The sequence below is a fragment of the Bidens hawaiensis genome, unplaced genomic scaffold (assembly GCF_021521415.1).
Source record: "Bidens hawaiensis isolate Kalapana, Puna unplaced genomic scaffold, B.hawaiensis_p1.1 tig00033626_1, whole genome shotgun sequence".
NCBI classification, from domain to species: domain Eukaryota; kingdom Viridiplantae; phylum Streptophyta; class Magnoliopsida; order Asterales; family Asteraceae; genus Bidens; species Bidens hawaiensis.
The window spans coordinates 216,397-229,673 of record NW_027495785.1 but is presented as its reverse complement, the minus strand read 5'-3'; the positions used below and the strand labels follow the sequence as shown (position 1 = coordinate 229,673).

Sequence of the window (13,277 nt, the reverse complement as noted above, 5' to 3'; positions counted from 1 at the left end):
GACCGACCACTGCTTGAGGGGCCAATGTCAATTGCAAAAATATGCAGTGGTTAGCGGCTTGGACCAATGTTTTTCATCGTGTCCAACACTCATATTTTCAGAAGTTTTTGAATTTTACCGTTAGGTAATAAAGAAGGGCATAGTTTTCCCATTGTAATCAAGTTTCGCAAATATTCTATCTTGATCGGCGAGAATTTCTATAAGGACTCTCTTCTAGTAAAATCCTATACTTTATAGATTTTTAGATCTGTATGTTTAAATAAATACGGATTTATTTAAACAAACTGCTAATAGTACTTTTACACATTAGTCCCATATTGATTGTTTGAAAACCAACTGTCTAGACCATGCCCATCATATGGAGTACATCCTCAGGTCTAACAAAATCCAAAGCCTCATCATTGATCCATCCAAACTTCTCCAAGAACGGGTTGATCGCTGTTTCCGGAGGATAACTTTCAATTATATCTTTCCAGACATTCGGTCGATCCATGTCCCTAGTGACCTCCCAAACACAATTGTTGCTTTTAAAACCCGCACCCAAACTAATCATCAATATTCTATCATCTTTCTTCAGTCTCTTCTTTGCCTCCATGTACCCTAAAACGTACCACAAACCGCCAGACGACGTGTTGCCAAAACGATGCAATGCCATTCGAGCAGGTTCAAGATCATATTCATTCAGCCCCAAACTCGTACCCACTTTATCTATCACAGCTCTTCCACCCGGGTGTATGCACACATGTTCTATTCCGGTTTTAAGGTTAATTTTTGAACGGTTTTTTTTGCATTGCGTAACGAATTATCTCCCAAAATGGAAGCACTTTCGGTAGAAGCACTTGTAAGTTCTTAGTTAAAGCTCGAGCTGCAACTTTTGGGAGCAATTTGCTAAGATGAAAACCTTCATATCCTACATTGTCTTCTAGTTGCATGCAGCAGTTATAGGCCTCATCATCAGAACCAAGGTGGGTTCGAACCAAACATTTAAGCTTTAACATAGCTTGATTTTTGCGAGCCTTATCGTTGGTTAAAAGTATTGAGCAACCTCCTATACGGAAAATGCAGTTAGACAGCATCATAGACCTTTCTCTTCCACAGTACCAGTCACCTGCAGTGGCAAACAAGAATTTAATAACTAGATGGCTAGAAAAAGAGATTTATATGGAAAAATAGTTAATGAGAATATCCATTTTTACTTAGAAAATTAACAAAATAGCATTTGACTATTTAAACTTCTTAATGAACCACAGGGTGACAAGAGTCTTTGGCGAAGCATATATTCTTGTGGTGATAATCCTACTTTTGAGATAGAGGATTCCTGGGGTTGTGACTTGTGTCTGGGGTTGTAAAAAGAGTTTCCGGATGGTAAATGTTGGATAAAAGGAGTTTGTGTAATCCGCTATTTGAGAATATAGTGGATTTCGGATTCCACATGTTACACCCTGTTGACGTGGACGGCACTTGTTCAACAATTGGATGGCGTGACTTGTTCAACAATTAGATGGCGTGGAGAGGCATGTGGAAAGTAAGAAGACGTGTACTACTAATCTGCTATTATATGAAACCACTTAAATTCTAGTCAACCACCTACACCCATTTTTTTTATTTTTTAAATCACCTAATCCATCAAAAAAATCTGAGATTGATACCATACCGCTACTAAACTGGTAAATATTGGGATGGGATCGATGTCGTACTGGTACTATACCAGTAACGCGCCAAAAAAATACCGTGAAAGAAAACAAGTAAAAATATAAACCGAATACCGTACCGATTTAGTCTGTTTGGTTCATCATTAAAAATACCAAAACCAAAAACATGAAAAATGAATACCAGTACCAGTACCGATGGTGTTATGTCGGCATCGGTTTGGTACGATACCAATACTTGTCAAAAAGTGTTCATCCTATAGTTTTGCCCTGGTTACCTGCCATTGATTCTGTGCTCACAACAATGGCTAGTCTATTCTTCTGAATCTTGAACAAGTATTGAACCAAATCGATAGCTACTAGACTCGCGCTACACCCCATTCCCGTGAAATTAAACGCCTGAATATCCTCCCGCATGTTGTAATGATTAATGATTCTAGATGTTAAAGAAGGAACAGCTGAGAGTAAAGATACAGTCACCACAAGTATATCAACTTGAGACGGCGAGATTTTCGACCGAGAGAATATATTATCAAGTGTATCGCAGAATACTGCTTCGATCTGTGATAGTGCATCCAAAAGTTTAGGGTGTTCTTCATCTTGGCCCAAGATGATGTTCCTTGGACCGTAAGTTTCTTTCCCAAGGCCTGAGTTAACCATGGTTCGCACCAGGAACCTGTAATCTTCAATGCGAAGGTTCTTGTTGCGTGAAATGATCTTGGCGCACTCTTGGGTGCTTAGCTGTGTTTCCTTGTTTCCCTTGTAGCATTCGTAGTCGATCATGTAGCATGTTTCGCCTCGCCTGAATAACAATTTTGCTAGTGAAAAGCCAATGCATGAGACTGTAAACAAAAGCACAAGTGTTGTGAATAAGTCCATTGCGGTTTTGAAAAGAGGTTGGAGGATTTGAAGTACTGGTTTCCTGTATCTCTACTCTAGGCTCTAGCTATTTTTGGTTATTTATAACGAATAATAATATACATGTGTCATAGTTGGAGAACTATTCAGAATTCCTATTTTACCTCATGCTTAGGTTTTTTTTACTGGAAAACAATGACTGATGATCGTTCTTTTCAATATTTAGCATTATCATTATTATTACACATAATGTCCTCTAATATATTAAAAATAACTGGTTAATTATCTGATATGATTTGTTCGCTATTTGCTCGTAGATAACAGGCTAAGGCCTGAGAGTTAAGGATGACACCGAGAGTCCGAGATGCTTATCAATCCCATTCATGGCTGTAAAACTCATTGGATATCTAGTATGCCCACAGGTAGCGGATATACTTATTACTTCACTAATTTTATAGCGTACATGCACTTACATGCCGCCTCAAATGAGCCACTCAGAGGATTCATCAATGCAACTCTGTCTTCTTACTTCGGCTTATGATTGCCATGCATTCTTGTCACAAAATTATCGCAGCAGCTGGAAATTAATATATTTCAAGTTTTATATATAGGGCCCAGAAGTAATTGTATACTGTCAAAATGTTCAGCAACATTAAAACAGCTTCATCTACCACATCTATATATGAAGATTTAAGCCATGCTCACAAGCCACAAACTAGCTTTTGGTTACATTGCTAACACGGAAATCATCGTCCACTATTATTGATCGTTAAGGGTTTTTCTAGAGTTTGCTTCAGCTCGGTGTTGTTTATCGATCTACTAACTTTTTCTAGAGTTTTCTAGAGTTTGCATTTATAGATCACCACAACAAATACTATCTTTGCTTGTAAGGATTGGTATTTACTAGGGTTGATGACTTTGTCGGGTTTGCAGGTTGAATTTATGAGCCCAAACAAAATCCAGAAATTTATACATATTAAACTCTAACTTGAATACTCTTAAACGTGTGACCATCCGAATAACCTATTTATATAATGTTGGAATTATTTGGATCGAGCTCACATAGTAACAACCGGGTTTTGTGAACCAACTCTAGAAACGTATCTAATATGTTTTATCAAGACTAAAACCACACAACTAACATCTCTATTAATACTAAACTTAACTTGTTTCCTACTCCAACTCTAGTTCCTAATAAACACAAACAAATAATAAATGTATTCTATCTCTAACTTAACAATTAGTTAATCATTTAGTTAAAACTCTAAGACTTATTTTTGTCACAAATCACACTTATACTTTATTTTATCAAGAAAGGAACTGATACAAATAATCTTTAACACAATAACAAGCCGGAGATCGAACATACAGATATACCGGATACAAAATAATCTAGATCATCATCGCAATGATCTAATACAAGAAGCTCTCAAGAAGATAATAATGGAAACTCGAGAAGAAACGAGAGATGAAGGTATACGAAAATATCTCGAATGATCATAACCCTAATCATGCCCACCTTTTATAGCCACGTTGTATCACGGGTTTAATAACCCGGAGCATCCATCCAAGCCAAGCTACAAATGTCCAAGCCTCCAAGCCAAGCCACTCATGAGCTACTCGAGATCGATTCGCCAAAAGCTTGAATTGATCATTAACACATGAGCTCACGAGCTTTTAGCGAATCGATCTCGAGTAGCTCATGAGTGGCTCGTTTTAATTTTTGTTGTCGGGAGAGGTTACAAAAATGAGATGCCTGTAGTTGGAAAGTAAGAAAAATTCGAAACTCTTGTTATTGCTACAGAAACTCTTGATATTAACAAAACATTAACACATTCGCCGGCAAGGGGATTTGTGATTAATCCCACATCGAGGAGAAGAGATGAAGGAAGAAGGGATTGATGTATATAAAATAAGAGGTTGGGTTAATACAAATTATGTAGCTACTGAGGTGGTAATAATTGAGGTGCATCAATTGTTGGTTGAAAACTATTTCCAAACCCTCTCTTTGGCCTTGGTTCACCCTTGGCCATCGAAAATTTTCTGAAAGGACTCTTTTTAATGAGTAAAGTCCTACAAGTTACAAGTCTTAAAATTTTCTACATATATTGTTTTTGAGATATAATATATACTCTTTTAGTTTCTAACAAAGTTAACAATACCTTTTAGTTTCTAATAAAAATCTGATATGATTTGTTCTCAATATTCTTGACAAATGTGTAAAAAGTGATAGCCATTCGATTAATAATGTTGATGAATATTTGAATGCATTCATTTAGCCCCCACTAAATTACCCCAAACTACACAATTCATAAATGTTTTGAACGATTTTATTTGGGCTGCATAACGAGTGAGGGCATGGAACTCATATAAGTTTATATTTATACACATGTACTAAATTTATATTAAAGTTATGAATTTCACAAACATAGTATTTTCAACATGGTCAACCAGTCCTTGGCATCGCTATGAAGCTTCGTCCTTGAACGGGTCGGTGACATGAATGAAAATGACCTACTCAACTTGACACTTTCAGAATTTTGTAACAACAAATACTCCATCCTTGACCGGCTGCGGCTAGTACTGTCGTAGTGTCAAGGGAAAAAACCTTTGGTGGTTTGGCCCAACGGCTTGGACAAATGTATGTTGTTCATCAGGTCCCAAAACTCTTGTCAGCTCTATCGAAAGCTTTCTGATTCATAGTAACCTTCTTGGACGCCATAACGTTAATCAACTGCCAACAGCCATTCCTGCTTTCATGGGATTTGATCTCATTGTGTTAAACATCCAAAGCCAACCGGTTAAATTGTTTGTAGGTCTATGGCCCAAACAAAAAAGATCCATCAGTCCATCAACATACCCTAACGTACGGTCTGAACTTAAAATGAATCAAACTAAAATAAACGAACCATAAACGAGATAAACAAAACATGACAAACATCCCAACTAATGAATTAACATGTTATAAACTCATATTATCATAAGTTTTCGCAGTTTTACTATTAGAAAATAAGTAAGGGCTTATTTTGTCAACACTAATCAAGGTTCACAAGTGTTCTACTTTGGCCATCAAGAACTTATGAAATGACTCTCTTTTAGTAAAGTCCTACAATTTATAAATTATAAATATTTATATGTATTATTTATATATGATTTATTCAAACAAACTGACAAATACTTTACACATTATTCTGATGGTTATTTGAAAACTAACAATCTATGCCGATTCCATCATCTGGACTACATCTTCAAGTCTAACAAAATCCATAGCCTCATCATTGATCCATCCAAACTTCTCCAAGAAAGGGTTGATCGTTGTTTCCGGAGGATAACTTTCAATTATATCTTTCCAGACATTTGCTCGATCCATGTCCCTGGTGACCTCCCAAACACAATTGTTGCTTTTGAAACCCGCACCCAAACTGATCATCAATATTCTATCACCTTTCTTCAGTCTCTTATTTGCCTCCATGTACCCTAAAACATACCACAACCCTCCAGACGACGTGTTGCCAAAACGATTCAATGCCATTCGAGCCGGTTCAAGGTCATATTCATTCAGCCCCAAACTCGCACCCACTTTATCTATCACAGCTCTGATGGTTTTAAGGTTAATTTTGAGTGTTTTTTTTGCATTGCGTAACGAATTATCTTCCAAAATGGAAGCACTTTCGGTAGAAGCACTTGCAAGTTCTTAGATAAAGCTCGAGCTGCAACTTTTGGGAGCAATTTGCTAAGATGAAAACCTTCATATCCTACATTGTCTTCTAGTTGCATGCAGCAGTTGTAGGCCTCATCATCAGATCCAAGGTGGGTTCGAACCAAACATTTAAGCTTTAACATAGCTTGATTCATGCGAGCCTTATCGTTAGTTAAAAGTATTGAGCAACCTCCAATACGAAAAATGCAGTTAGACAACATCATAGACCTTTCTCTTCCACAGTACCACTTACCTACAGTGACGGAATCAAAATTTTATTACTAGAGGGTTAAAATAAGAATGACCGGACAACAAATGTTTTAAACAATAGACGTAGAGCAAACAAAAGAACAACCAGAAAACTGTTATTTTTTCAATTAGAAAAGAGTAATGTTTACGCGGACAAACCCTAAATAGATCAAACGTACCAAGTAAATCTCATTCATAGCAAAGCTATTGGTAAGTTTAATTTGCAAACCCTAAATCAAACTAAATAACATATAATAAAACTAGAAAAAATAAACAAAATCTTAGGTACTTTTAACTTAAAAAATCAGCAAGTTATTAAAACTTTATAAAAAATTAAACAAGTAATATATAAAAAACTTTTAAACAAAATCTTAACTAATTTAACATCAAATCAATTAACTATTCTGGTCAAAACATCAAAAGAAAGTAATGGTATTAATCTTATATTAGAAAACTTCTTAAACCAGCGCAGAGGGGCCGAGACCATAGTCCCGCAGAGGTTACCTGCCATTGATTCCGTGTAGAGGTGCACAAATCGGTTTTTTTGAAAAAACCGGTTCGGTTATTAACCGGACCGGTTTTTTTTATCCAGAAAAAAACCGGTTCGGTTAATAACCGGACCGGTTATTAACCGGTTTTTATTGCTGAAAACTCAAACCGGCCAAACCGGTTTGGACCGGTTTAAAAACCGGTTAGAACCGGTTATTAAACCGGTTTTTTATAACCGGTTTTTAATAACCGGTCTAACCGGTTAACCGGTTTTTTTTTTTTTTTTTTTTTTTTTTTTTTTTTTTTTTTTTTTTTTTTTTTTGCTTTAGGGTTTAGGGTTTAGGGTTTCGTTGTTAGCATTCTTTGCTTGGAAGATTAAAAACACATAACTTTCATTTATAGCTTTTACATTAAAAATACAAACATTAAATCGTTATCGCATATTCGTAACTCAAAAATACAAACATTAAAGAATGCTTAGACACGATTACATTAACAAGTTGATGTTTGTTACTCATTTTCTTCGCTACCCGATCCCGAGCTATTCCTTAGGTAATCGTCGTACGCGGCTTCTTCATCGGTCATTGGTTGAATGTGTCCTTGATTGACCTCGTCTTCATACAAGGCCGCCTCATAGTCCATTTCCCCCTCGAGTGAGCGTTGATGTTGTGCCCTGTCTAAAGAGTCCAAGTAATCCTTGTAGCAAATCGACATCTCTACAGCTGCTGGAGTGAGTCGAGTCCTCCTAATCGATATAACCCTGCCAGAAACAGAAAAAGCAGACTCCGAAGCTACCGTGGAAGCTTGGACCGTTAGTAAATCTTTGGCCATGGCGGCGAGGATCGGAAACTCATCCTCCTTACCTCTCCACCAAGCCAGCAAATCAAGACTTCTAAATTCATCCGGAGTCATGTGTTTCACAAAGTTGGTACCACCATACCTTCCAAGTTCACTGCTTGGGGTGTTTACCCTTTGACGTTTACCGGCGTCTTCCCAAATCATGTAGTACATCCCCATTTCAAGGTCGGTTTGGGATTGGGATTGGGCAACAGCTCTTAACGAGTCATGAATTTGGGAAGACGACCCGTGTTTTGTAAGGTAAACATCATACATGTTTGCCAATGTGGTGTTGAAATCATTCTTTAAAGTTTGGCTATAATAGGGGTTTTGATCGTCGTTTAACCCTAGCTCATCACAAATTTTTTCTATTAAAGCTTCAACACCACCAACATTGATGCAAGGGTTTAACGCAGCCGCACAGGTCAAAACAGCGGGTAGTTGTTGAAAATATTTTATAAATTTTTCTTTCATTTTTGCACCCATATCAAAATAAGGTGCACCCCTACAATGAATTTCAGTCAACTTTGTGCACATGACAGCAATTTTTGGTAAAGCAATGGGGCTTGTTGGATAGTAAACCCCGGATAAACTAGTTGTGCAAGATTTAAAAATTTGAAGAACCTCCGTAACGATCTCAATCAATAACCAGTTTCTAGGATCGTACGGTGCACATTTACCCCTACTTGACATTATTTGATGAAACGCAACTAGTGATTCTTTTTGTTGGATGGCTTTCTCAAACATATCACAAGTCGAGTTCCATCTTGTTGGACAATCCCAATTGGGCCCCAACCATTGACAATTAGCTTCATCACAAAATTTTTTGTATCTTGAAAATGTTTTATTGTTGCTAAAAACATCTCGTAACATTCTTTTAAAATTGTTTCTTTGCGTTTCGATCACGTTTAACCCATCTTGCACGGCCAAGTTGATAATATGTGCAATGCATCGGCTATGAAAAAACGCTCCATCACAAATAGGTTTATACTTTAATTTTAAATGGCCAACCGCGGCCGTATTGTTGGACGCGTTATCAAACGATATTGAAAAGATTTTATCTTCAATCTTGTATTGTCGAATGACTTTATCCAAGAGTTTAAAAATATTTCTACCCGTGTGCGGGTAATCAAACAATTGAAACGCAACGGTTCGTTTCATCATTTGCCACGACCGGGGGTCAACCCAATGAGCCGTCACACAAATGTATGAGTCGGGCGAACCATTAGGTACCGACCACACATCCGTTGTTAAGTTCACACCAGTTTGTAAGTTTGAAAAGTATGAAATTAGTTCGGATTTAGCGTTTTTCCATGCTTTAAGCATATCTCTTCTAAGGGTCGAACGACTTACGTGTTGGTAGCGTGGTTGAACATACTTTTGCATCATCTCCGTGAATTGAGGGTTGTCGAAGTGGTTGAAAGGAAGTGATTGTTGAATCACAAAGTTGCCAAACTGTTGACGTACCGCTTCAAGGTCGTACGTAAACACCGTTCCTTGATTCGTCATCTCCGGCTGCGAACTACTTCCGGATTCGTCCTTCAAGACCTTGCAAGAGGGCCTTTCTACATGAGCTCTTAAACTGGAGTTTGCTTCTTTGTTATAAAACTTCAAACAATGTTTGCATCTAGCTTTTTGGGTTCCGTTAGACATTTCGCATAGGTCGAAATGTTGCCAAATATCTTGGTTTCGTTTCGTGGGGATGACCCGAACGACGGTTTCTCCCGTGTTCGAGGCACCCATGTTGACCGATGAAGCAGCACTTTGGGAGGCCATGATAATCGACTACGAATTAAGAGTGGTATACTCGAGTATGAAATAAACGACTACGAAAGAAGAGCGTTTGGAGTTATAATCGCGTATGAAATAAACGTTTAGAGCTTTTGGAGTTGTATAATCAAGTGTGATCTAACCAATACCCAACCTAAACTATATATAGATGTTTGTGGGGGTAAAAAAACCAAAAAAACGGCTAAAAAAACGGGCAAAAAAAAAAAAAAACGGCTATAAAGCCGTTTGGTAACGTTCGAAAACCGGTTTAACCGGTTAACCGGTTATTAAAAAACCGGTTAACCGGTTTTTTTATAACGGCTATAAACCGGTTATTTTAAAAACCGGTTAACCGGTTTTTTAATAACCGGTTATTAAAAAAAACCGGTTTTTTTTATAACCGGTTATAAAACCGGTTTTGGCTCCAAAAAGTATAACCGATACGTAAACCGGTTACGTAAACCGGTCAAACCGGTTTTTAAAAAAACCGGTTTTTAAAAAACCGGTTTTCCGGTTAACCGCCCAAACCGGTTCCGTAACCGGTTTTTTTGAACACCTCTAATTCCGTGCTCATAACAATGGCTAGTCTATTCTTCTGAATCTTGAACAAGTGTTGAACCAAATCGATAGCCACTAGACTCGCGCTACACCCCATGCCCGTTAAATTAAACGCCTGAATATCCTCCCGCATGTTGTAATGATTAATGATTCTAGATGTTAAAGAAGGAACAGCCGAGAGTAAAGATACAGTCACCACAAGTATATCAACTTGAGATGGCGGGATTTTCGACCGAGAGAATATATTATCAAGTGTATCGTAGAATACTGCTTCGATCTCTGATAGCGAATCGACACGTTTTGGGTGTTCTTCATCTTGGCCTAAGATGATGTTCCTTGGACCATAAGTCTCTTCCCCAAGACCTGAGTTAACCATGGTTCGCACCAGGAACCTGTAATCTTCGATGCGAAGGTTCTTGTTGCGTGTAATAATCTTCGCACACTCTTGGGTGCTTAGTTGCATTTCCTTGTCACCCTTGTAGCATTCGTAGTCGATCATGTAGCACTTTTCGCCTCGCCTAAATAACTTTGCTAATGAAAAGCTTATGTATGAGACTGTGAACAAAAGTATTAGTGCTGAAAATAACTCCATCGTGATTTGCAAAAGGAGCCAGGATATCTCTACTCTAGCTTTAATTCCTTGGTTATTTATAAGGAATAATAATGCATGCCCGTCATATCATAGTTAGGGTGTTTATGGTCTGGTTATACAGTTATAGATTAAACCGCGAGCCAAATTGTTAATAACGATATTTGAAAATCTAAAACCATAACCGAATAGTTTGAATTTAAAACTGAAATGTTACGAACGGTTTGGCTCTTTCACGATTTGGGTTAAAAACAGTTCAAACAAGTTCCTAGGTTCACGTACGTAACATGCACAAATTATATATATATATTACTCCGTAATTTCCTTTAAAGAATTGGAAGGATAATCAAGTGACTAATGAACTAAAACTAAGAACACCATTATGAATCCTTCGTTTTTAGGGGTTGCCCTCCGGCTTGTAGAGGCAGCCCGTGGGTGTTTTTTGGTTTCTTGGCGTTGTCTATAAAAGTTCACAGTTCGAAAAAAAAAGAACACCATTATGAAACTTTTTAAATTTGTTTATAATTTAAGTATTAAGGCAAAATCTTGATTTGGCTTGTGAGTTGTGACTTCTATGCTACAAACGGTGCAAATGAATTAATTAAATAAGGGTATGAGATTGAAAAAGCATGTGAACGTACAGTCAATTGATGAAATGAGATGTGTAAGAACTAAGACAACAAAGAATGAAAAGGCTGAAAAAAATCTACCAACAAACAAAGTAATCTATAAATAAACACCCTGGTGGAAATCTTATAACCATGAAAAATATCTAAAAGATTTATATAAATATTTACATTTCAATCAGGTTTTATGTGACCGGTTTTTTTAATAAGTTGTAAACTAAACCGTTCACAATAGTTTAAAACCGACCGAGCAAAAGTTAAAAGAAAAAGCGACCGTGAATTCAAACCGATGACCAATTTGAACGGTTTCACAGTTTAAATTGAACCGTGAACACCCCTAGTTGGAAAACTATTTAAAATTCTACCCATGCTTAGGGTTTTCTTTCATCTTATGCAAATTGAATTTTTTGATAATCCAAACTTTGAAGTATTATCCGGCGCTAATCCAGAGTATAGAAATGCATGAGAACAATCTCAACTTTCAACTTATATTCTTCCACCGAGCTTTTTTTTTTCTAACGGAGACTATCCTAGCTAGTTTTTGTTGACGTGTATAATAGTAGGGCCACCATACGACTAACCGGCCCTCCACCACCACCTTCACTGCTAACAGGCGACCACCGCTTGGTACCGCACCACCCAACATCGATGGAAAGACGTTTCAGTTGGCATAAACATGTCCACCATCTTGCCGAGGATTTGGATGTACCAGAGCCGCACAACCATGCGCTTAATGACAAAACCGTAGTTGATTCATCGCTAGGTCTTCGTAGATAAACGACTCAAAACCCAGACCCTTCATCGTCCTTCTCTGCCGCTACCATTCATCCTCATCGTCATCTTCACTAGATGTCATGGCTGATCATTAGGGCGTGTTCGTTTCACAGAATTCGTGGGAATTCAAAGGAATTGGAATTAAAATCTCATGACATGGCGTGTTCGTTTTGTTGGGATTGGAATTTAGTTTCATTTTGGTGTATTCGGTTCAAAGAATTAGAATTGAAATTCAATTCCTTGAAATTCCTTTAAATTAAGGGATTCCAAATCTTTCCAGAATGTGGAGGAATTCAAGGTAATTCATTGGAATCTATTCTCGTGTTTTTTTTTAACGAGGACAACGAATAATCATATTTTTATGATCACATTTTTATGCAACGAAAAATAAATAGAAAAGATACAAAAAAAAGATTACTAAAATAAAATGGGTATAAAAACTTATTAGATACCATTGACCGCGGTATCTAATAAGTTCTACCTACTATTAGATTTGAACCAATGACTCCCGCCGTATGAAAGCAATACTCTAACCACTGAGTTAAATAGGTCATTTATCTTCACAAAGAAAACCAAAAGGGACTCCTCCCGTCGATGGATTATAAAGATCATATTACTTAGAAGCAATACCGATCAATATGATCTTGGATCATGGAATAGTCATCTTGATAAGAAATTATCTACATAATAAAATATGTATTACAAGCACTAAAGGCTGTAGCTCAGTTGGTAGAGCACCTCGTTTACACGCGCACCGATGTTTTTCAGGGGAGTGCATCATGCAATCAAAAAATTGATCTTATTGATAAATCGATGTCTTACTCGAAAACTTTAAGGGAAGAAGAGAACAACAGCCTGGCAAGGGTTCGGTCCGATTTAAGTGCCCAATTAGGTGCCAAACAGACCCCACCGTTGATTTGATATGTTGATAAGGTGAATACCTAGTCTATTCAATGCTAGGCTGAGTATCAAGGCCTCAAAAAAGCCTTTTTTCGTCCTATGAACTTTCAGAATTTCTAATTTTTATGTATACTAAAATGACTAAGTTTTTTCTATTTCTTGGTTAGAAAAGAGATAGTTTCCAATTTTTTATTTCACTTCAATACTCGATACAATAACAATAATAGGAGACTGGAAATGAGAGTATTTATCCCGCATCCATTCTTCATATCTTTAGA

General features: G+C 37.2%; 2 pseudogenes; both read right to left on the bottom strand.

Moving 5' to 3' along the window:
* Nucleotides 1-340: 340 nt before the first annotated feature.
* LOC143585224 (3-ketoacyl-CoA synthase 19 pseudogene) lies at nt 341-2,528 on the bottom strand (annotated as a pseudogene).
* Nucleotides 2,529-5,724: 3,196 nt separating this feature from the next.
* On the bottom strand, nt 5,725-10,702 carry LOC143585228 (3-ketoacyl-CoA synthase 19-like; annotated as a pseudogene).
* Nucleotides 10,703-13,277: the final 2,575 nt, after the last annotated feature.